Source organism: Spea bombifrons, chromosome 6 (assembly GCF_027358695.1).
Source record: "Spea bombifrons isolate aSpeBom1 chromosome 6, aSpeBom1.2.pri, whole genome shotgun sequence".
Lineage (NCBI taxonomy): Eukaryota > Metazoa > Chordata > Amphibia > Anura > Pelobatidae > Spea > Spea bombifrons.
This window is the reverse complement of record NC_071092.1, coordinates 27,062,326-27,087,725: the sequence shown is the minus strand read 5'-3', so window position 1 is coordinate 27,087,725 and position 25,400 is coordinate 27,062,326.

Genomic DNA, 25,400 nt, shown 5'->3' with positions numbered 1-25,400 from the left:
AAGAATGTACACGAATATTCGCCCGAACCGAACACAGGAAAGGGCGAATATTCGCGGAATACAAAGATTTTTCCCCCCACGAAGATGAACACAAAGACAAATACGAAGAGCTGGCCGGTGCCCAAGTCTAATAAATAGTAGCAGAATCTAAGTGCAGTGCCTGACTATCCATTAGACACACTAGACATGTGCCTAGGGCCCTCAGGTCACATTGCCACAGGCATCATAGAAGCAATATCAGCTCAGTACTATTGTGGTACCTATCACAGGGTACAAGGAGCGGTCTGATAGGTGCCTGACAGGTAAGTGTAAGGACCTATTAATCTCTCTGAAAGAACTGAACAAGAAGATATAGGTTAAATTGAAAAATATGTTTATATCACAGAATGTAGACATAAGCAAGCAATAAGCAATCAGGAAGTGGAGGAAAAGAAAGTAAAAGGGCATACACCAGGATGAGGAATAAACACTGTTATCTTTCTTAGCAGAGCAATCCAAATAACTGACTTAATCACTTCTACAATATCCTGATCACAATGTCACCTGTTTTCCGCACGATTAATGATTGGTTAATGTTTAATGGAATAAGTCAGTAAAATGCATTCAACAGTTTCATTAACACAACAGTAAAGGAGTTAACAAATGGAAACCCTTTCTCCTTATTGACGAAAACCTATTTGGTGAAACCCTATATAGCCATTATTGGCCTTCCTTTACTGTCTCAATAATGTTGGTCCTACTAATAGTAAAAATTGAAATGACTGCATTTCTCACTATATTCTAAATTACATCTGAATTCATCATATTTATAATATATCTCTATACTGCGCTAGGAACAGTGCAAAAATAAGGAAACCAATGAATAAATATATATTTTTTAAAATCATATGCCCCAATATTCTTTATCCCTACCACTACAAGCAAAATAATATTAAAAAATAAATCACTACCCCAAACCCCTTAAGCCAGGAGTGACATACTTTCTACAAGGTGCTGGAAACATTCCTCAGAGATTTTGGTCCATATGGACATGATGGCATCACGCAGTTGCTGCAGATTTGTCAGCTTCACATCGAATCTCCACCATATCCCAAGGGTGCTCTATTGGATTGAGGTCTGGTGACTGTGGAGGCCATTGGAGTACAGTGAACTCATTGTCATGTTCATGAAATCAGCTTGAGATGATGTGAGCTTTGTGACGTGGTGCATTATCCTTAACAAGCAATTGAAAAGGTGTACCTAATAAAGTGGCCAGTGAGTGTATATGTAGAGTCTGAGAAGGTCATATATTTGGGACTTTTGTGAGGATAAGGGAAAAGGCAGAGGAGGCCATCTAGTCCCATAGTCACTGTGTTTTGCAGGGGAAGTCTGGCACCTTCTTGTCCTGTCCCCTTTCCCTGTAAGACACACACACACTCTAACACACCTTGTATGGAGATTGTTTGTAGTCCTGCTTACAAACGCTGCACAAGGTCATGAAACATTGCTTTATATAACCCCCATTGGACCAGGCTTGTTTGTACTTCTCAACATTTTCTAAATTGGGGAAAAGGTTTCTTTAAGTGTGGTACCTGTTTGCCGTTTATGTACACTCGAATAAACTGATAAAATCTTTTAAATCAGAAGTTACTCAAAGGAGTGTTTTTATGAAATCTATAATCACATGTCACACCAAAAATGTTATTTATTAACCTGCAAGTGTGGAATACAGTATTTCGGCCGCACTATTAGACCTTTACATGTAAGGATCAGAGAACACATCCGTAAAAAGGGTGTGGGAAACATAGTGTGCCTGCACATTTTAAAACCCATCATAAATGTAACCCTGGAGACATTCCTTTGTTGGAATTCAAGCAGTTAATAAAAAGTGGCGAAGGGGTGATTTTATTAAACATATAGGACAAGAGGAGATGACGTGGGTATATATACTTAAAAAACTACACCCCTTCGGATTTAATCAGGATTTCGATCTTTTTAATTTTTTATAATATTTATTTTTCTATATTTATTAGTCATGATTTGCCTATAGTTGATACTGCTTTTTGTTTTGCAGGTGAAGTGCAATGGATATTTTAATTTATTTTTAGGGATTCATATGTGTGTGTTTATATTAAAGTTTGTTTATATTGATATGCATGTAGATTTACTGTAACAACTGGGATTTGTTATGGTCACTAAATATTAAATTGCTTCAACCTCCTTATGTATGCTGATCATGCCATTACATCATTAGAGATATAGATTGGACTTTCTATATGGCACCTGGCACTTTAAGACTATTGGTTACTTCAATGGTTAACACTAGGGTGACCACATTTTATTTCTGCCATTCAGGGACACACTATGAAGCACATGAGAATGAATATATATAAATATAAGACCCTGCTGCAAATATATTTTATATTGAAAAAATTTGACCCTATGCAAGCATTTCCTTGGGCCCCGCTCTCCCTAGCATGCAATCCCTCCCTTTGCGCCAGCACCACAAAAAATATTTGCCACACTGAATCAGACATACAAATACTATATTTGCAGGTATACATAAATAATGCATGGAAATATAGCATTGCAGGTATAGATCAACAGAACACACTAACTCAGCATTGCAGGTATAGCTCAACTGGAAATCACATGTAAACTCAGCACTGAGGGTATAGAATAAATAAAGAACACATGGAAACAGCACTGCAGGTATTGATCAACTGAATAAGACATACAAACCCTGTATTTGCAGATATGGATCAACAAGGTGACACACAAACCCAGGTTTGTACGTATAGACCAATTGGAAATCACATAAAAATTAAGCATTAAAGGTATAGCTAAAACCTCCTAAATTACAGGAATAGATCACAGGTTGCACACCCAAAAGCCAGCCCCGGCATCCACATTCCCCACACAGCACCCGACCAGCACCCAGATAACACACATAGGGCTTGCCATCTTTGCCCTCAAGCAGCCCAGCATTAGTCAACTTTGTCCCCACACAGCCTGGCCTCTGCCATCTATGCCCCATAAACACCCTGCCACAGTCACTCACCAATTCACACTTTCATTCACATAATTCATTCACACAATCATTTCTTCTCTCACTAGTTCACACAAATCAAATTTTATGTATACATGTTCCTGGGTTAAGCAAATCTTCAGTTTACATTTAAGTATACATTTTTCTTTTTCTATCACATTGGGTGAATTTATTACATTTGGGTAACACTCTGTTCTTATTATTTGGGATTGTTTATGCACGTTTGTGGTCCGTGTGATGAGGTTGCAGCACACCTTAAATTAATTTGTATAATTAAGCACTCTGCAGTGATCTCCTTCCCGATCCCGAGGAAGAGGATGTCACTGCAAGCGCTGGTAAATTGCTCTCAGAGAAGAGAAGGGAGAAGATAAAAGAAGAAAATGCAGAAGCGGTCAGTAGAAGTGGAAGTGGGGAGATAGTAGTGAAACATTTAGAGAGCGTGAGACAGAGAATGAATGAGAGAGTGTGAGAGAATGTAGACCTAGATATGTCAGACAAATATGCAGAGCGTTTTACTTTATTTTTGTCCAATTCGTAGGGGTCTGACCTCGTTTTCAGAGCTTCGTACGAATTACTGAATTTACCAAAATTCGGTAAATTTGAAATTCGTACCATTTCGAATACACGCGTGTAATATTTAACTGTGCCAGGAAAAACATGCATTTCAACACTTGGTCCTGTAATCTCAAGTAGGTTGTTAATCAAGCAGTCACATGTTTCTCAGACTAGAGAAGGAGTTCACTGATGCTTAACCAGTAATCAGGCCTAGTGTAGTTGGCATTATGTCCGAAAATTTTGAGCATATTCTAGCTTCATTCTAATAATCACAATCACTGTACACTGTGAATAACTTTACTTCATTATAGTTAATTCATTCTTAATATACAACTGGACTTACCCCCACTTAGAAATAAAGAGGTAACATGGAGTAAAGTTCATTCCCCTCAGAGTATGACCCTATCTGAATCGACAAGGTTGCACAGACAAAACATCTCACGATGTTAAGTCATAAGGAAGACAAAACTCTTCATGAAAGTGGCTTTTGATGACATCTAAGTAATAACACTGCTTCTTAAGAGAAAACATATTATTGTTATAATGCTAATAATCTTTTTTACTTGAGAAGATGGGCACCATTAATTATATTCTATATTCTAGCTGTAATATACAATTACAATAAAACTGCAGCCAAGCAGCTGTATCATTATGAAGCAGCTATCTTAATTAGCCAGTTAAGTAGTTCATAACTGCTCCCCTTCCATTCCTTAGCATATTGCTGGCCAATTGGCACAGAGCTTTGTGATTGCACTCAATTAACCCCTGAACTTCCATTGCAGCTTGAAGTGCTACACTGAATCCCTAACATTTATACAACAAAACTAAGTATACTAGGTTATTAATTGTAATTATCAGAACATATGGCAAATACGTACAGACATGGCTCTCATTGTAACGTACATATGCTGCTTAAAAATGTGGAAGACAACAGGGGCATGTGTTGCCATTATATTTTCTAGATGCATTTTTTTTTCTGCAAATAGTACGGGTTCCACACTCATACCATTGATTAGACTATAATGATCACTGGACCTCTAAGGCTATTAGAGGGAGTAGGTTAAAGGATATGGCCACAATCAAGCAATCATGTAGACAATGATCATTTTCAAAGATTTTATTGCATTGCCTTGGTGATTTTCCTGCCTCTTCCTGTTACATGTACATTGCTTTCACTCTTCTCTGTTTCTCATTAGCAGGGCCGATTTTTGCATAGAGAAGTCCTGGGCCTCTCGCTCAGGAGGGTCCCACTCCTCTACCTGCTCTACTCCCAGGCCCAGTGGGGTCGCGTAATGCAAGTTACATGGCCTCTCAGTAGAAGAGTGACAGTGTGCAAACACAATGAGATCTGCGAGAATAAAGCACTTTGCACCAGGTAAAGACAGGAAGCTGTGAGAGCGGGAGGGAGATATATGAGAGGGCTAGATGGAGAACTGGGAAGAGGATGGGGGGAGAACTGCGAGAGGGAGAGCAGTGAGAGAGAGAACTGTAAAAAGGAGTGCTGTGAGGGAGGGAGAACCCTCAGGGGGAGAAATTGACATTTGCAAGAGGAAGAGATGTAAAGTGAGTGTGTGTGTGTGTATAAGTGTGTGTAAATGTGTATGGTGTAAGAATGTGTAGGAGCATATGGTGCAAGGGTATGGGTTACTATATGAAATTAGTGTGTCTGTTAGTATATGCTGTTGGTATGTATGTGTTTTTGTGTAGCGTGAGTGTATGTATCAGCTTATGGTGTTAGAGTGTGCATAATGTTAGCCTATGTGTTAGTATTCATTGTTAGCATGGTATTGGCATGTGTTGGGCCCGCGACCCCAGTGACCAGGTCCTACCTGCTTTGAAGTCCCACCCAGGTGTCCTCTCCTCCGCGTTGTCGTGTGTTCCAACATTCAAGATGGTAGACGCATGATTTCCACCAGTGGATTCATGCGTTCCGCCATCCAAGATCTAATTAAAGGGATACCAACACCTGTGTTCCATTATCACCAGATCCTATAGGAGCCTTTAGATCACAGCTCTTCCTCCTATCCCCCTGGCAACGGAGGCATGCACTGGATACCAGGAAGTATTTAAACCCTCAGCACCATGACTTCAGCGCTAGGTTATTGAGCCTTTGTGCAAAGATATCCTAGCACTATTATCTGTTCCAAGTTCCTGGTTCCTGCTCCCGTTCCCCAATTACGGATTACTTGGTATCTGACCTCGGCTAGCCTTTTGACTTTTGCTACCTGCTACCAGCCTTGACCTTGGTTCTGTCCTCGACTAGAACCCCTTTTTTGGGTCCTTGCCATATTACGTTAGAGTAAGAGGTGTAAGCCTAGCTCTAGTGGAGCTTGGGAGAGTGATAATGTGCATGTATGTTGTAGTTTGTGTATGGTGTTAGAGTGAATGGATGTTAGAACAACACAAATCTATGTGGGAAGACGGCAGAGGCAAGAACATCTGGGTACTACTATAGACTACCTAAGTGCCTATGATACAAGAATCACTTAACTTAACCACAGAACGGAAGACGGCAACACAGAAGTCACAGAGGTGGGTCACTGAGTGCTGAGGTCCAAAAGTCACCAACACTCTACTGAATCTATAGCTGAAGAGTTCAAAAAATATCAGCACTAAAGCTGTGCAGTGGGAACTTCATGAAATGGGTTTCCATAGCCAAGCAGCTGCATGCAAGCCTCACATCACCAAGTACAATGCCAAGTGTCGGATTGAGTAACGTAAAGCATGCTGAAACTGGACCCTGCTTAATGACGAATCATGTTTGGCAGTCTGATGGGTCATCTGCCTAACTGCATTGTGCCTACGGTAAAGTTTGGTGGAGGATGTAAAATGGCATGGAACTGTTTTTCAGTGTTCGGGCTAGGCCCTCTTACTTCCAGTGAAGGGGAATTTAAATGCTTCAGGATACCAGCATGATTGTGCCCCAGTGCACAAAGCAAGGTCCATAAAGGCATGGTTGAATAAGTTTGGTGTAGAAGAACATGACTTGCCTGCACAGAGCCCTGACCTTAACCCCATCAAACACCTTTGGGATGAGCTGGAACCGAGATTGCAAGCCAGGCCTTCTCGCCCAATATCAGTGACTGACCTCACAAATGCTCTATTAGATGAAGGGGCAAAAATTCTCACAAAAACACTCCAAAAGCTTATGGAAAGCCTTCCTAGAAAAGTGGAATCTGTTAAAGCAGCAAAGTGCGGACCAACTACATAATAATGTCTATGTATTTAGAATGCAATGTCATAAAAGTCCCTGTTGGTGTAATGGTCAAGTGTCCCAATACTTTTGTTCATATAGTGTATGTAAACTCCTTAAGTATAAGAATGTGACTGTTAAAGACATTTGATTTTGCTGTATTAGAATGTGTGTGACAGAAGTCTTAAGAATGGTAGGAAATAAAAGCAAGACACTGTTTACTTTGGAATGACTCAAAGACTGCTGAAACAAAGAGAACATTTACAAAAAGTGGGATGCTATGGCCTATTATATTTAATATCCACTTAAAATAACTTGTTTGTTGTTGGAAAAATGCCTAATAGAACTACAGCCAGCAAGCATTGCTGAAAACATAAGGGAGGGTGACTTGATAATAGACCTCCCTATGATTAAAGGTCACCAAAAGTTTATGGTTATTTTCTGTGGGAATGTAGATCACAGAGATTTACTAAAATAAATCACAGCTGAGCAGCTTAGTGTTAACCAATTTGGAAAATAGTAGCAATTATGTGAATGGTAACGTAAAGGCATACAGCAGAAAAAAAGGTTTTTATCATTGTAGAATTATTCTAATAATTTCTCTTATTAAACCATTCAATATCATGTTATTTTTTGTTTAAACTAGCCTTTTAATCCAACATTGCATAAATATCTAAAAGACTATGTTTATACAGGTAAATACGTCAAAACAAAATATGGAATGATCCATATGCTATTTAAAGTACCTCTCCATGATAATGAATATTGGCCTGGTTTTGGGTACTGTAATTGGTTGATAGCAGTAACAGATTTCAGGTGTCAGGAGGAGATCTAAAATGTGTATTACTTACTCCTAAAAGAGAATAGAATATTAGTGAGTATGAGAACCCAGATGACTGTATATAATGTAAGTGTAAAAATAAGATTACAAACTAGACTTGTGCATTCGTCTTCGGGCGAACATGGAAACGAACACGAAGAGTGCGTTTTCGTGTTCGTTCCGAAGACACGCCGAAGAGAAGACGACGGCGGTAAAACGTAGGCGAAGACGAAGACACACACCACGAAGATCTTCGCGATTGTCTTCGTCTTCGTCTACCATTCTTCCCCCCCTCTTCTAACTTACCTTGTCTTCGCGGCTTCGCGGCATCGCGGCAGTTCCCGGAAGTTCGCCGTCACGGGTTACAGGGCAGTGCGAATGAGCCTATTGGTCGCCTACAGGGACCTCCTCTGGCATCAACCAATTGGTTGATGCCAGAGGAAGACCCTGCAGGTGACCAATAGGCTCACTCGCACGGTCTTTGTAACCCCTGACAGCGAACCTATGGATTTCCACTCCCGTTAACCGCTTCGATGCTGCGTTATCTAACACAGCATCGAAGGGGTTAACGGGAGCGGAAATCCATAGGTTAAAGGGCCGTGCTAGAGACCAATAGGCTCACTTGCACGGCCCCTTAACCCTTTAAAAAACAAAGTTAACCCCTAACTAATTGAACAGGGAGGGAGACCAGTGGGATCTGCCGGGTAAGTTGCAGCATTGAGGTTTTAAAACCCCAATGCTGCAACTTACCCTGCCGATGCCACTGATCTCCCTCCCTGTTCAATTAGCTAAATGTCCGTACGAGCGACTTTATTGGTCGCTCGTACGGACATTTAACCCGGCACATACTAACTAATTGAACAGGGAGGGAGACCAGTGGCATCGGCAGGGTAAGTTGCAGAATTGGGGTTTTAAAACCCCAATGCTGCAATTTACCCTGCCGATGCCACTGATCTCCCTCCCTGTTCAATTAGTTAAATGTCCGTACGAGCAACTTTATTGTTCGCTCGTACGGACATTTAATTAATTGAACAGGGAGGGAGACCAGTGGGATGTGCCGGGTAAGTTGCAGCATTGGGGTTTTAAAAGTCTGCACGAGCGACCAACAGAGTCGCTCGTGCAGACTTTTAAAACCCCAATGCTGCAACTTACCCGGCACATCCCACTGGTCTCCCTGTTCTATCAGTTAAATGTCCGTACGAGCGACTTTATTGGTTGCTCGTACGGACATTTAACTGATAGAACAGGGAGACCAGTGGGATGTGCCGGGTAAGTTACAGCACCAGGAGCCTAAAAGTCTGTACGAGCGACCAACAGAGTCGCTCGTACAGACTTTTAAAATCCCAATGCTGCAACTTACCCGGCAGATCCCGCTGGTCTCCCTGTTCTATCAGTTAATAAATGATAGAACAGGGAGACCAGCGGGATCTGCCGGACAATTACGGCACCAGGAGTTTAACAGTCTGTACGAGCGACCCTATTGGTCGCCAGCAGGGGGCTCGTCTGCCATCACCAATGGCAGATGAGCCCCCTGCTGACGACCAATAGAGTTGCTCATACGGACATTTAAACTCCTGGCGCCAGAGCGGCTTTAACCCCGTTTTAACCCCTTAACCGGGGAAAACGAAGAAAACCCGAACACGAAGAATGTCCGCGAATATTCGCCCGAAGAGAAGACAGGACCAGGCGAATATTCGCGGAATACGAAGGTTTTTTTTTTTGCCGAAGACGAGCATGAAGACGAACACGAAGAGCCCCCTGGTGCCCAAGTCTATTACAAACCCAGGGATGTTAGGCACATGATAGGCACAGTGTCCTCAGATGAAGTTTTTCACTGGCAATCATTGTCCCTCATATGGCCACCCCAAAGTTTATTTGGCAGCTGAACATTGATGATCCAATAGGAATATTGACAACACAATGGCACCTGAAATGGGCTTAAATAAATTAAAGGATGCATAGGTATGAATTTGCTTGGTTTGTCATTCATCCTCTAATGACCATAAGCAGGGATGGCCCCACTATATAGACAACCTAGGCAACTGGCTTGAGTGCTGTAGGTAGCACCAAAGATGTAGCTGACATCTGGGTATTATGTCTCACAGGGAGACAAGTGTTACAAGTTAGATATTAATATAGTTTTGCTTTTTGTAAAGTGTAAAAACACATTGTTATAATAATATATTGTAATATTCTAGAAAAAGGATAATGAATAACACATTTTAAAACTGTAGAGATGAGTTGCAACTTGGGCCAATTGAATCTACTGCAAATGCCAAAATCAATGTGAAATGTGCCAATCTTGACAGTTTGATAATGAAAATTAATCATTATTTTTCACGTTAAATTAAGCTATTTGTAGCATCAAAACACTGCATTGCATGGAAACAAATGACCATGGCAGCTCTTTTCTGCATTTGGTAAAATGTAGCATCTATCTACTCTCGTATGTTTAGGACTCCACGCAAGAACTACTTGTTTTGATTATAGAACCACATTTATCTCATAAGGTTGACATAAGGAAGTCTAACCTTCTTTATGTCAAGAGAATATCCAATTTACCTAAATACACACTCTCAATTGCCTATTCCCTTTGTTGTGCCCCCTATTTCAAATTAATATTTCTAGTTCATTTACATCTGTCTTGAGAATTGATAACTGTACTGCATATTCTAAATAACACCCAGCAAAGGCAATAATAATAATAATAATAATAATAACTAATATCATGCACCCTTATAGTCATACCTTTTGGTTTGCTGCTTCTAATTGACATTATGTAGAGTTTCTGAGCTTAGAGTAAACTAGTACCCTCAAGTGATGATTTTCCAGCATGACCATAAATATATCATAATTATCAAGTATGTTTTTATTAGCCAAATGTATAGAATAACATTCTTCTAAAATGAAAAAACTAAAACACCTATGTGACACAGATTCACACCAAAATGTAAACGTGCATAAGATGGTTGGAGTGTCCTTTTAACCCCTTAACGTCCAATGATGGGCCAGGCACATCACACAAAAACGATCAGGTAACGACCAATGACGTGATTGGCACGTCATTTTATTAAACAAGCTTAGAAAGTGATCCACGGCATTCAGCAACACCAAACACCGACCCCAGGACGCGCTGTGACCTTTCCAGAGAGCTGTCACAACACGTAAAATAACCAAGTCGCAAAAGTTTCCAAGAGGGTCTCTTCCGAACGCTACTTGGAATTATTGCCCAATAACTTGCAGAAAGAAAAAAAAAACATTGGGTATTTCTAAACTCAGGACAAATAGTAAAATCTATTTAGCAGGTTTTTTCATTAGCTTTTTTGGATGAGTAAAATATTTTTCAAATAAAATGGAGAAAAGGTGTTCTTTCATCATATTTTTTTATAGGAAATTAGATGATATGATCAAAAATGGTATCTAAAGAAAGACCTAAAAACAATATATAGCTTGTGTGGGTACACTAAATGGGTGAGGAGAGAATTACAGCTATACACGAGCACCGCAAAAGTGTTAAAACAGCCTTGGTCCCAAAGGGTACAAAAATAAAAAACAGCCTGGTCCTTTACTTTTAGTATCCACCTCTGGAAAATTTACATTAAAACAAATAAAGGAGCTCTGTGGATTGCATTTTCTACAGCAAGGTGGTACAGTACTGGGTCACTTTACCTAGACCAGAGTGACTTCAGAGAGTGCTAATTACCCTCATTAAAAAATGAAAATTACGTTAGTAAAAAAGAGATATCTCTAAAAGTTCAAGGACCCTATCGAACTTAAACTTTCTACTGTCAGAAAAATGGCATATATTTATTTAGAACTAAGAATAATTTGTACTTTCAACTATACAGAAGTTGCATTTATGGATGGTTAAAATGTTTATCCATATTGCAATCTTTTTGGTGGTGGAGGTAAGTAGAACATGGTTTTGTATAAATTAGTTTGCCTGAAGATAGGGATAGCAATGCCTCATGATAAATAAAACATAGGTCCAAACCAGTATTAGCAAACATCTTATAATCAACCACATTTATCCCGATGACGCCGCCCTCCACAGATGCAGAGAAGGCCTTCGACAGAGTGGGATGGCCATTTCTATTCTCTACTCTGAGACATTTAGGCTTTGGCCCTAATGTACTGAACCTCATCTATGTATTACACTCTGTCGCCTCTTTTATTTATACTCACGCTGGAACCCTTGCTGAATGCTCTCAGGGTGGCGACAGATTTTGTGGGGATTAGAATGGGCAGGACACACCACAAAATAGCTGCGCTCACATATGACCATTTATTTATAGTTACCAACCTGCTATTCAGAGGGAAATAGAGTTGTTTGGAGCTGCTAGCAGGGCTTTAACCATTCAAATGGGCCAGTGGGAATATGATTAGACACTTACGTTATCTCCAGACCTAGACGCCCTGTTTGGTTTAAACCACGGGGTGCTGTTGAACTCCCTTAGGATGACCCTTAGGTCTTGGTCCAAAAAAAACTTTACTTGGTTTGGGAGAGTAGCTATTCTTAAAATGAACTTGCTACCGAGGGTTCTATATCCATTACGAGTGCTCCCTATTGATATTCCCAGGACTTTTTTCAGACAGCTCAAGACATTGATTTTGGAGTTTGTATGGCAGGGACAGAGAGCTGGTCTAGGTTGCAAGTATCTGACGAGACCTGATGGCGTCGATGATGGTGGACTGGACTTGTGTGTCAATGGCACAGCATTATCTTTCCATTCCTTTGGCGGTGGTGGCCTAGTTGCCGAAGCGCGGGGGTATTGTGACTCGGGTGACCACCCTATGATCCCCCAACGTTAAAGGTGAGGACACACCTTGATACTAGGACGGGATTGACCCACTCTTCGTCGTTGCTGTCACCACTCACTCATAATCCAGCTAAGTGGGGGAGCCTTATCACGACTGAAATAAGGTTCCCTCATTTGGGCCATGTCCTCGATAAACAAAATAAAAAGCCTTTGGCAGCTATCTCCCCTGAGGGTCCTCGGACGTATACAGGCTTGTTCACAAACAAACATGTAACTCACTACCTTTAAACCCTGCAATGTACGGTGACACTACCAGCAGACATGACGGTGTTTGAGAAGATGTGTTTTGACCCGGCTAGCCTGACTAGATCCATATCTGACTTCGGGGTTGGTGCCATACTTCACGGGGCTATGGGAGAGGGATATGGGAATTGAATTCACACAAGAAGAGAGATAAAATCTTTATTATTATGCAGAAATGTTCTGTATGCACAGCCCGTCAGGAGGTGTCATAGAAGCTTCTTACTAGATGGTACCAGGTCCCAGCAGATATTCACAGAATATTTCCTGTCAAGTCTGATAAATGCTGGAGGTTTTTGAGGGGGAGTGGAACCTACCTACACATTTGGTGCAGTTGTTCGAGGCTGAGTTCCTTTTGGGAAGCAGTGATAGGTGCCGTGAAGGGGTTTTCCCAGATCCTTAGAGTATTACATGAGGTCGCTGTCAATTCTTATGCTCAATGCTGAGAGTGAGTTAAGGTGGCTTGCTTGTTGAACCAGGACAACTAGGAGGAATATAGATCGGGAGGACCATTTAGAGTGCACAGCATGATGAGAAGGGGTTATGGGCTTGTTCTATTCCTTAGGGGCAATGCGAACCTGTTATGTTCAGTGTTTCTGTATTATTGTACTGAATTTGTACATTTTATAACCGACAAGATCATATGTATGTCTGCTTTCCTTTTCCCTTTTTTTCAAAACATCTCCTGCGACGTCACGTTGTACCAATGTTCACACCTGTCTTTCAAGGAAATCCGTCTACGGACGGCAGACACTTCGAGTGAACGCAATAAAAAGATATTGAAATAATAATAAAAGTGTATTGAGAAGATGCGCTCCACCTGATTGCCTTTGCAGATGCTTTTCTACTCTGTTGCATTTTATGATTTTATAATTAAAATGTTATATAATGCAAATGCTTAAACCCAGAAATATTTTTAGTCATGTCAAATTCTGCTCTTTTTTTATTTTTTCAGGGAGTTTCCATAGACAGCCTTAGAAAGGCTTCTTTGAGTTTTTGTGTTTAAATGTGATTAAAACTCAAGAAAAAAGAACATTGCAGCCTGCTTAAGTTTATTTGCATTACGTACCAGAATGATAAAGAAATGTCCGTTTAAGTGGAAAAGTACCTTTAAACAATTATATGCTAAATTCCGTGTGCACAGCAGTTAGAAGTGTTTATTTTGGTGTGTTACTGTATGGATGGAATGCTCCTCATAATGAATGCAGGTTTATTAGGGGTTTCATTTGGAGAGAAGGGAGACAATGGTGATGACTGCTAACTACACAGAGGGTCTAATTAAGTTACACAAAGGAAAATAAAGAGAAATGGACTGAAGCAAGAAATAGACATATGCAGTTAAAACATGAAAATAACATTCTTTAGTGAAAGGATACAGAATTTATTGAATGCTACTCTAGTGGCAAAAGCCCACACAGCTATGGAATGCAAAGTTGCATCCATTAAAAGATGTAGAATAATTTCAAAGCATCTTATCTATTACAAATACATATGAAGTTCACATAGACGTATCTAATTTCAATACCCTCAAACACCCTTTCATCTTCCATTTAGTTCACACTTTGAGGAACTTGCAGTGACCTGTGGTGGAGAAAGACACCAGCCGGGCCAAGTTCCTCTGTTTACGAAAAGCAGTATTTGGTAATTTACATTAAAGCACACTGGTTTGTGTATGTGTTCAACTAACAAGACAAATGGCTTCCCTGTAGTGTACTACACTGCTACACTGCAATTTAAAGGTAATTTATCTCACCATGTATAATTGTGATAATTAATATGCACTGAAACTGCACTGCATTGACTTTCAATCTATACTTAGTATGCTACAGAGAGTGTGGCCCTTGCTAATAAGATAGACTAGGTGCTAGGCTATAAATCACTGCTTTACACTGTACAGTGTTACCTTGTAGAATCCTACCTATTCAAGACAATATCTTCAATGCTATTGGAATATATGGCCATATATACAGGATTACACCCAGCAGTGGAGAAGTCAGGAGAAATATATATTTTTTGCCTAATTATGTTTATATGCAGGGTTTAAAATAATTTCAGTTTAATGGATGTGAATACTCTAATATTTTTTTTAAGAAAACAATTTTATTTGTCTAATCATAGTAATAGAAATATCAAAGCAAGAGATCAGCGCACACCAACTGCAAATACTTTTTAAATGCGCCTATCTGAGGCATAAATATTGGGTATTCGGTCACACTGTATGGCCAAATGTCAAAGTACCCCGATTTCGGCGAGTCATATGTAATTTTACATGGCTATATTGTTTATCAAAGAGCTGAATCAGTGGGATTGCTCTGCCTTTTAACCCACTCACACTCTGATGCAATTAAAGCCCTGCCTCGACACCATTAATGAGGAAGGTGAGGTGCTCAATCCTAAGCTTTGGTCAGAACCAATTTTGTTCTTCTGTGTTCTTTCTTCTGTCTTTTTTTTTCTATGTCACCTTCGCCTTGCTATCAGTTCTGTAAGCACTCCAGGAGGCCAGGTTAATGGAGCGGATTGGGGGTTATCACACATTGTGTGATAGAGTGAAAATGTGATGAAAGTGAAATAGTGTGAAAGTAAATTTTGTCCAAATCGATTTTGGTCAATGCGCAGAAGTGTAATATATCAATAGGCAATCTATGATCTAGATTCACTAGTTTTAAAATGCACCTTGAGGAAAACTTGGAGTAAGGAGTTAAGTACACCACAAAACTGAGGTAACAGAGGAGGGAGACTATTATTAACAGTGGCGTCGCTACAGGGGGACAAGGGGGGGCAATTGCTGTTGCCCCCCCCGCCGAATTTGGAACCACCCAATTTAGGATGACCACATGTCCCGGGCAGCGTGAATAGAAATTCTAGCAACCACTCTGCGCCCCTCAGTTTCCTCCACGAGGCCTCTACCTCCGTTGCGGTGCCGGCAATTCATGCTGAGCGCCGGAATATGAAGTCATGTTCCGGTGCTCAGCAGTGAAGCAGCGCGCACCGCGGCAGAGCAGGCTGACAGAGTCCTCGTACTCCCACCGCAGGAATTCAAGGTAAGTGAACTACAAAGGGGGGAGAGGGTAGATAGTTGGTAGGGGAGGGGGAGAAGGTAGATAGTGGTAAGGGATTAAGAGGGGGAGGAAAGTGATAAAGGAGGGAGAGGGGGTAGATAGAAAGTGGGGGCAATTGGTTGATGTCAGGTGACCAATAGGCTCGCTCGCACGGCCTTTGTAACCCCTGACAGCGAACCTACAGATTTCCGTAGGTTAAAGGGCCGTGCAAGAGACCAATAGGCTCACTCGCACGGCCCCTTAACCCCTTAAGGTGCAATAAGTTACGGCACCAGGATTTTAAAAGTCTGTACGAGCTCGTACATACGTTGAAAATCCTTACTTGTCCGGTAGATACCACTGGACTCCCTGTTCTATCAGTTAAATGTCTATACAAGCGACTTTATTGGTACGAACATTTAACTGATAGAGCAGGGAGACCAATGGTATCTGCCGGACAAATTACGGCACCAGGAGTTTTACAGTCTGTATGAGCAACTCTATTGGTCACCAGCAGGGGGCTCGTCTGCCATCAACCATTGGCAGACGAGCCCCCTGCTGGCGACCAATAGAGTTGCTCATACCGGCATTTAAACTCCTGTCGCCAGAGCTGCTGCGGTACGCGTTAACCCAGTATGAACCCCTTATAATAAATGGAAAAATGTAGAAAAAACGAACACAAAGAATGTCCACGAACATTCGCCCGAAGAGAAGGTTTTTTTTTTGCCGCAGACGAGCACGAAGACGAACACAAAGAGCCCCCTGGTGCCCAAGTCTAGTATCAGGTATATAATTGTGGAAACGCAAAAATGGCACAACAGGGTGTTGGAGCCATGGGGACCAAGATGGCACAGGCAGGGTGTTTATGGGACAAAGATGGCACAGGCCGGGCTGTTTGGGGACAAAGTTGACTCGTGCTGGGCTGTTTGGGGCAAGTCCTATGTGTATAATTTGGGTTGGCATTGGAGTGTGCAGCCTGTAATTTAGAGGGTCATCTATACCTTTAATGCTGAGTTTTTATGTCAATTCCAAATGATCTATATCTGCAAAGCTGGGTTTTTGTGTTAATCTGTAGATCCATATCTGCTATGCTATGTTTCCATACATTATTATTGTATACCTGCAAATACAGGATTTGTATGTTTGATTCTGTTTATTTGATCTACACCTTCAGTGCGGAGTTCACAAGTGATCAATTGATCTATAGTATCACAAAGCTGGGTTTTTGTGTTAATGTGTTGATCTACTATCAGCATCAGGGTCTAATATTGTTATATATATATATATATATATATATATATCGGTGGCAGGGGCTAATATTAATATGTATGGGCAGCATGGTCTAATATTAATACACATCTGCAGCAGGGTCTTTTATTAAATAAACTGCCAGTTCAGCTGTTATTTTAAAATCATATTTCAATTTCAAGAGAAAAATACTTATTATGTAGTTAAAAACGCATGTCTAATGCGTATATGTGATGGGGCCATCCCATAAATCAAAAATAAAGGGAGGGGCTTGCTGGGGGCATTAATACAAATAGTGCTGGCTGAAGGCGATCATACAAGGGTCTGGGGGCATCACATTAATCTATACTAAAAAGGTGCTGGCTGAGGCATCAATACACAAGGGGCAAAAACACCAAGAGGGGTCTCAACCACAATGCAGCCCATCCTGGTCTGTGTCATAGATTGTGTCCTGCTGTTTGTGTGTTTTTGGTTATCAGTATAGCAGAGCCTCTCCTGGTATGGGTGTCGGTGTGCCAGATCCTGTCTTGGAGTGTGTGTTTGGATGTCGGTGTGTCAGAGCCTTCCAGGGGTGTGTGTCTGGGTGTCAGTGTGGCAGAGCATGTCCTGGTGTGTGTGTGTGTATGGGTGTTGGTGTGACAGCGCCTGTCCTGGTGTGAGTGTTTGGGTGTGGCAGAGCATGTCCTGGTGTGTGTGTCTGGGTGTCAGTGTGGCAGAGCCTGTCCTGGTGTGTGTGTGTTTGGATGTCGGTGTTGCAGAGCCTGTCCTGGTATGTGTGTGTGTCTGGATGTCAGTGTGGCAGTGTGTGTTCGGGTGTTAGTGTGGCAGAGCCAACCCTGTGTGTGTTTGGGTGTCGGTGTGGCAGAGCCTGTCCTGGGGTGTGTGTTAGCGAAAATTAACTTAGGTAAAATGACAGAAAGTCCCCTCCAAATTTATCAATTCAGGCGTCTTGATTTCAGAAATCATTTATATCTACAATTTTAATACTTTCCCAGCACTTATAGGGAACATACCATAAGGTGTACATTATGTTTTACAAAGCTGTAGAATTTTTGCATTAGGAATGATGGGATTGCAAACATTTTAAACAAATAAACCAAAAATACCAACAAAAGTATATATTTCTGTAAAGCAGACAACCCAGACTATCCTATCAGGGGTACTAGGGCAGGCTTTATGCATCCATTTGGCCACCAATCACTGTGAAAGGTGGCCGCAGAAATTATTTCCTGCTTTTTTCCTGCTTTTTTTTTCACGGACACTTCTTAGTGTTGTGTTCTACGGCAGATAAATCCAGCCTAAATTGTTCACCCCCTTCTCCTGATTACGGAAATACACCACATGCATAGTTTTTTGTGGTTTTCTGTGCCTTGTCCTGGGATGAGACATCTGGCCACCAATCACTGTCACACACACTAGGACAAGCTCTGCCACACTGACATCTAGACTATACTATAAATGGAATATCCTTGGGGGAAAACTACCAATGAGAATGATTTAGGAATAATAGCAACAGACTTGACAACAGTGCGCAATGCGACTTCCTTAAAAAGTCCTTAAAAAGGACATTATGGAACTAGAAAAAATGCAAAGGAGGGCAGTCCCTGAAAGTGGAAGCTCTGCTGTGTTATGTATAGGACGTACCAGTACGTCCATAAGGGTTTCTTGAGATCCCCATAGGGGACTGAAGGGCTTAATAGATCCTTTATTATTCTGTAGTTATTGTTATTGTTATATGTTATGTACCTATCCAACTTTTTGTTTTCTACAGAAAAGCTCATTCACCAGCAACAACACTCTTCTTCTCTCTTCTGCTGCTCCCTAGTGGTCTGCTCCCTCACGGTCCCCAGTCACTGTCTGAGCCCCATGAACCCGGAGCTCAGACTCAGTCAATGTACTAGGCCTGATGGTGAGGGCCTTGCTTGTTTCTGTCGGCCCCTCTGTGATTTTACTGTACATGGAAAGATCAATGACTTTTCTAAACGTGTTTGACTGAAAAACAACTCTTTACCCTTGTCTCAATAATAAATATGTGTGCAAACAGGAGCAATTATTTATAAATGAAATTATGTAACTACAATAAGCTATTCTCCCTCAGTTTCACAAATAGCTATCAATATGTGCCAATACCACACCATGACATGCAGTATCCTAACCCCTTTCAGATAGAAGGAGTAACTTTATCTGTCAATCATTTTCTATAATGGAGTAACAATGAGCAAAATAATGAATAACAAATAATTTCCTACAATATAATTGCAAATTAGCATTGACATAGTTGTATGTTAATCGTATTGATTTTCCTCATGTTTGTAGTGAGCAGGTATTTCCCACAAACATTTAAGCTCAGATTTATTTCTTGGGAATGGCTGCCACCTGGTGTTATAAGTATCTAACTACTCTGCAGGTCTATCTGGCGTCAGATGTTTGGGGGGGTTGCATATGTAAATTTATTGATTTTGAAGGAGATACAGAAGAAATCAGGAGGGGAAATGGTCATGTAACCATCACAAGACAGCTGCCTGAATACAGTGGTATTCGTAAAGATAAACAATCAACATTTCAAGAATCATAGACAACCTTGAGTAAAACTAATATGGTATAATATACCTAGGTTTTTTTTATACGTAACATATTTATTTTTTTATTTTATCTTATCAACCATGTATATCATTGCCTCTGCCTTATATACAATATAGCAAAGGATCGCCGGAGCTGCTTAAAAATATGATCTCCACTCTGGAAGTAGCAACAATAAATATTCAAAAAGCTCTCAATGAGAGAGACAGGGGAACGGAGGAGTAGGTACACACTGGATACAAGTGAATCACCATCAATAATAAATATGAAAAAAAGCAGAGGATAATGGTCAAAAACAGATCCCCTCTTTAATAATGGAAACACCACCTTATATGCAACATTAAGCTACATATATATCTTACTTTTATTTTGTTAGGTGTGTTTATACCCAATCATAATGAGGAACATTATTATAGATGGGTGTCAGGGGTGAGGTCCACACGGCTTGCTGTAAAGACCCAGAGCGCCTAATGATGGTATTCAGGAGTCAGACAGGGCCTGGTGCTCAACGACTACACGCTTCCGGGTGTTGAACATCTGGGCTGTGCGGCCACATACCAGGGCCCTGACATAGCATCTGATGTTGTCCAGTACAAAATAAAACCTGGTGATGTCCTGCAGGCACCTTGGAGCAGGCATGAGAGATAGCACTACAGAGATGGTGCAGGATGCTGCAGGCTGGGATGAGGAAAGCTAAGCAGAGTAACATCTGAGAAACATAACAAGCAAGGGGACTTAGAGAGCAAGTGGGGCAGAGAAAGCAAGTGGGACCTAGCAAGAAACATAGTGAGACAAATACATGGGAAACTGAATAAAGTATAACCAGCAAAGGCGAACATAAGAATACACAGACCACAGATTCTAAAGATAACCAGACAAGACATACATGGCACATGGAACAACAAAGGACAGGAAGAAGTCAAGGAACACAAGGGATGGAGTGAGGAGCCAAGATCCTTTAACAGTACTTCTCCTTTAAGCAAGGATAGGATTCTTCACTGGGTCATGGGGAGAGGGAAGAACCAAGATCCTCAAAATTTTCAAGTAAAAGAGGGCAAAGGTAACAGTACTTACAGACTTAAATACAGGACTAGCCAAGGACTATAAGATAACAATTGGAGATTTAGTCACATCATATGGCCATATTATGCTTAGGCCACCAATACGATAAAGTATTCCAATCTATGGTGGGTCGTAGCGCTAAACCCTGCCTACGGAATGTCTAATAAGCTAAATCTAAACACAGAACAGAGATAAACACAACACATGGGTGGGTGACAACTTATAAAGGAAACAGAGGCTGAAGCTAAGAGCAGGACTGGAATCAAAGAATGAGGAGACAGGGGAACCAGAGAGAAGAAGCTCCTCAGCCTGGAAGGGGCCTGACAATGGGTTAAAAACTTGTATGGCCTTTTACATAATTTTCATAATGTTTTTGAGTAAACGGTTTCATTGCTAGTCAATAACTATTAGGGACGAGTGCCTCTCTTGGTAGCAAATCATGGGAAATTTAAAGGAATTTGCTAAATCACATGATTGAGATCCTAATTATCATAAGTAGTAAAATTATCCTTATTGGAGTATATTTTAATTCATTGGAGTAAATTGTAGAAATAAAGTTTGACTTTAAAAGTTCTTGTAAGGACAAAGAAAGTGAATGCTCAGGGTTAGCATTTTATCACACTTTGAATCACTTCTGATTATTTCATTATTATGATTTTGCACTCAATTTTACTTTCATTTAATTATGTAATCTTTAATATTGTTAACATTTATAATTTTCTCCTTGCTATTTCAAATTTTATAGCAGTTACCTAACTTGAAGAAAAAGATTTCCACTTTAATAGTTTCATAACTATATGTCGATGTACAGAAGAAGACTATTTTCTCAGATAAGTATTGTTGTAACCAGCAATCATAAATTGCATTTTGATTTGCAATGCATGTTTCTGTGAATAAGACGTGCAAATGGGCCAAAAATGATTCAGACATATTTTCGATTCGTTTTTGGCCCATCCGTTTTCGGCCAACAAATTACGATCCCTGCTTGTTCACCTGGAAATTCAGGGGGCATTTTTAATTAGGGAACAAAATTTGTTGCCTGGTGCCTGGTACTCACAATCTCATTTTCGTTCACTCTCACACTCTCTAAATGCTTCCCTACCTTCTCTGCCGTTCCACCCCTACCATATTCTTCTTTGTCTATCTTCTCCCTTCTCTTCTCTCGTCAATCTTCTTTGTCTGCATCTCTGCGGATATGGGCTGAAGTGAACTTCTGCCAAATTGGCGGCACTTGCGGTGATGTCTTCTCCACGATCATTGAATCAGGGGAGAGGATATAACCGAGGGCAATATGGTGGACGAAAATAGAAAATGCGGAAATGGTCTGCAGAGAAGGTAGGGAAACAGAAAGAATTAAAGAACGAGTGAACGAGAATTAAAGATTTTTTCATTCGATTGGTGAAGGGCCTGGCATCATTTTCAGGGCTTTGTACGATTTACTAAAATGTGGTTAATTTGCTATTCATACAAATTTGAATACACAAGTCTACTGTGAATTAACATTAGATCTACAGGGAATCTCTTTAACACCTTAATGACCAATGACGAGCAAGGCGTTAAACAGGCTTAGAAAGTCTATGATCACCCACTCCAGGATGCAGTGTGACCGCTCTGTTGCATCCTTTAGAAGACTGGCTCCCCTCGCAGGTTGAATACAGGTACTGCATTCAACCATGCAAGTCAATGGAGCCCAGCTTTCTAATCACAATGTGATTAGTAAAATATTAAAGACAATTAAAAAAAAATTATGGAATAAAATTATTATGCAGTGATGTCACCATCAGGGGAACCATCCAGTTGCAGCAATATGTAAAAAAAAAGGTCCAAAAATAATAAAATAAAGTTTATTATTATGAGCAAATGCTAAAATTAGCGCTGTATCATCCCCAAAATCCTGACATTGAAAGAGTTAAAATAAAAGTATTTCAAATACCCAACGGGTATTGGCAAAAGTTCACACTTTCATCGTGGCGTGGCTGTATTCTGGAAGATGGAGGCAGACAGGAGGGGGTTGCTAATCAGAAGGAGAGGGGCAGGAGCCAGTCTACCTATCCCTACAATACCCAGGGGAGGAGACCAGGTGTGAAAAGGAGGAAACCAGGTGTGAAGAGGAGGGGGACTCCAATCACAGACACTATAAAGACCCTGTAACCCATTCACAGATTGCTTGCTAGTTGAGCTGTGTTCCCTGTGGATTCCCTATCACCTCCTACAAGAAGAGTTTGAGATTACTGCTTGTTTTTCTGGTATTGACCCTTGGCTACCCTTTTTTGGATTCCTCTGTTTGCCTTTGACCCCCCCATTTGGAACTGTGACCTCGTTTGTGAACCTACGCTGCTTTTGACCTTGGAACTGTTTATTTCACTGCACTACAATTTAATCTTTTGCTGGGACTGTGTGTTTAAAATACTTTGCTCATTAAAAGCCTTTTTCACCCAATCCTGCGCTACGCTCCGTCTCTAGTTCTGACATGGAGGCTGTTATAGCCACAAGGTTTGCACCCCTCGCTGTGGTCACATTTGTGTTTGGAGGTGGAATGGTAAGCAGGTACATTGGTGTAGAACTAAGTAGCTTTTCTTTTAAATTAGGTGGATGAGGACATGTACTTGTGAGTTTTAACCTGTGCGTTTTGCTTTGCTGATCAGAAATGCTTTTGACTTGATAAAAGGAAGACTTCCAAAAACATGTTCATTACAAAAAGGCAAGCCCCTTTGTGCCATAGATAATTGGGATAGAAGGCACATGCAGTGTCAAGGTTTGTCTAGTTACACTGCTGAATGATCTAAACCTGCTCTTTTTGTTTTTGGCCATTTACAACACTGGCACATTTAATTCTTTAGAAAAGGTATAAAAATGGCCAGCAGGTGCTGTAAGCCATCCACTTTTCAAATTATTCTGAAGCCTAACATTTGGATGTCTGGTTTAAGATTCCATTGAAAAGTGGATAAAGTACACTATATTGCAGGAGCGTCCAACATGCGGCCCGCGGGCCAAATGCGGCACGCCAGACTTTTTAGCGCGGCCCCGCCGGACTTTGAAGTGCGGCCGCGTGAACACAGAGATGCCATTGTTGCTGCGAGTTGTAAAGCAGCCGTATTGCCGTCTCTAGCCGGCAGTTTCAAAATCATTAATTGGCATGCCGCCCAGTGCCTTAGTGAGGCTGTTCGTCCTGCCCCTTTGAAGATGCGATGTGACCCTTGAAGTTCCTTGTGACGGGGAGAAGAGCATGTTGGAGGAGAGCAGTCTGCAGGGGAAGGAAGCCAGCAAAAAAGTATTTTAAAAAAGTGCGTGGGGTGATAGGTGTAAGGGGACCCATATTAAAAGGGGGGCCGCCTTTGGGGAAAAATGTAATACAAAAAGTGAGTGGCTGTTTACAATATACATGGGTATGGGGGGCATTACATTAACCAGTACAAAAGGGGGTAGTTGCATAAATGCACAAAGGGAGCTGGCTGGGGGCACAAATACACATGGGGCAATACACAAGTGTGTGTAGGGGGTACATTAATAGTAAAAGGGGGCCTGGCTGGGGCATCAATACACAAGGGGGAAAACACACAAACAGGGTGGAAAGCATTTTTTATGCTTTGTGTAGCTTAACCCATCCTGATGCAGGTTTAGGTGTGGCAGAGCCTGTCCTGGTGTCTATTTGGTCATCTGTTTCCTGGGACTTTACTTACTGTAGGAATAAATTGAACTATGTCATTTTTACTTATCCAGAGATAAAACGCCCTCCTGAATTTGTAGTCACTTCAGAGGACAAGACTTTTTAGGCCCAGAAATCAGTGAGAGGAAAAGTAAAGGTTTTGTGTTATTTACTCTATTTCAATCTGCAAATTTTATCAAAAAGAATCAGTGGTACTAAAGTGTGGCTTCAGGTGTGTATTATATTTAGCATTGATAGAATGACATATAAAAGTTGATCAAAAAAAACTTTGTCCACTGCCTTTTTCATTATTGCCAAATTAACCCTGTATTAATATACATTATAAAGCTAAAAGGCCATATTTTCTCAGAGTGAAAAATGAGTGTGGCCCACGCACACATACATTTCTGATGAATTGGCCCACTGCAGAAAAAAACTTGGACACCCCTGGTATATTGCTTAGTTGCATAAATGTGGTGAAGCACGCTGATATAGAAGCAGAACTTCCTATGGAGCACTAGATGCAAAGCCCCAAGTTATGTTAAAGGGAAGAATGAAGGCTGTATCTGAAGTTTTCTGGGAATTTCTTTCCCCCCGTAAGCTCAAAGGATCACAATTTCGGTTATCACTGAAGATGACCAAATGAAGGTGACAGTGACCATGTGTGCTACCATGGAACACCAGGTCTCCAGTCTTCCTCTGCATCCCCCCATAGAGATATGCAAAACCCTCCTGAACTAAAGGAAGAACTTCTTGCCCGCCCTCCCTAAAAAGCAGGGAATCATTGAAGTCTTCAGGGCATGTCTTCAGTGACCCAGTTCCAGTCTGCATTGTAAGCTATCTTCACAAATAGTTATGGGTATAGAAAATTGTCAACTTTTACAATATCATCCCCTCAAAACTTGGCTAAAGTTTACTGTACGCAAATTGTATGAGATTTTGGTTATTTTGCAACAGTGTTGTCCCAGTGCCATACCTGAGCTTGCTCTGACCCTGTCCATGATTCAATGACCGGAATAAAATCAAATTCTCTAGGCTGGAATCTAAATATCAATAGCTTAAAAATGCTACAATCCAAGCTAATAGGAACATCTGCATTTAAGCTGTTATGTGGGTCCTGAGTCAAGCTACCTGATCCCTGTGTGGTAAAAAGGATTAGAATGTTTTAGC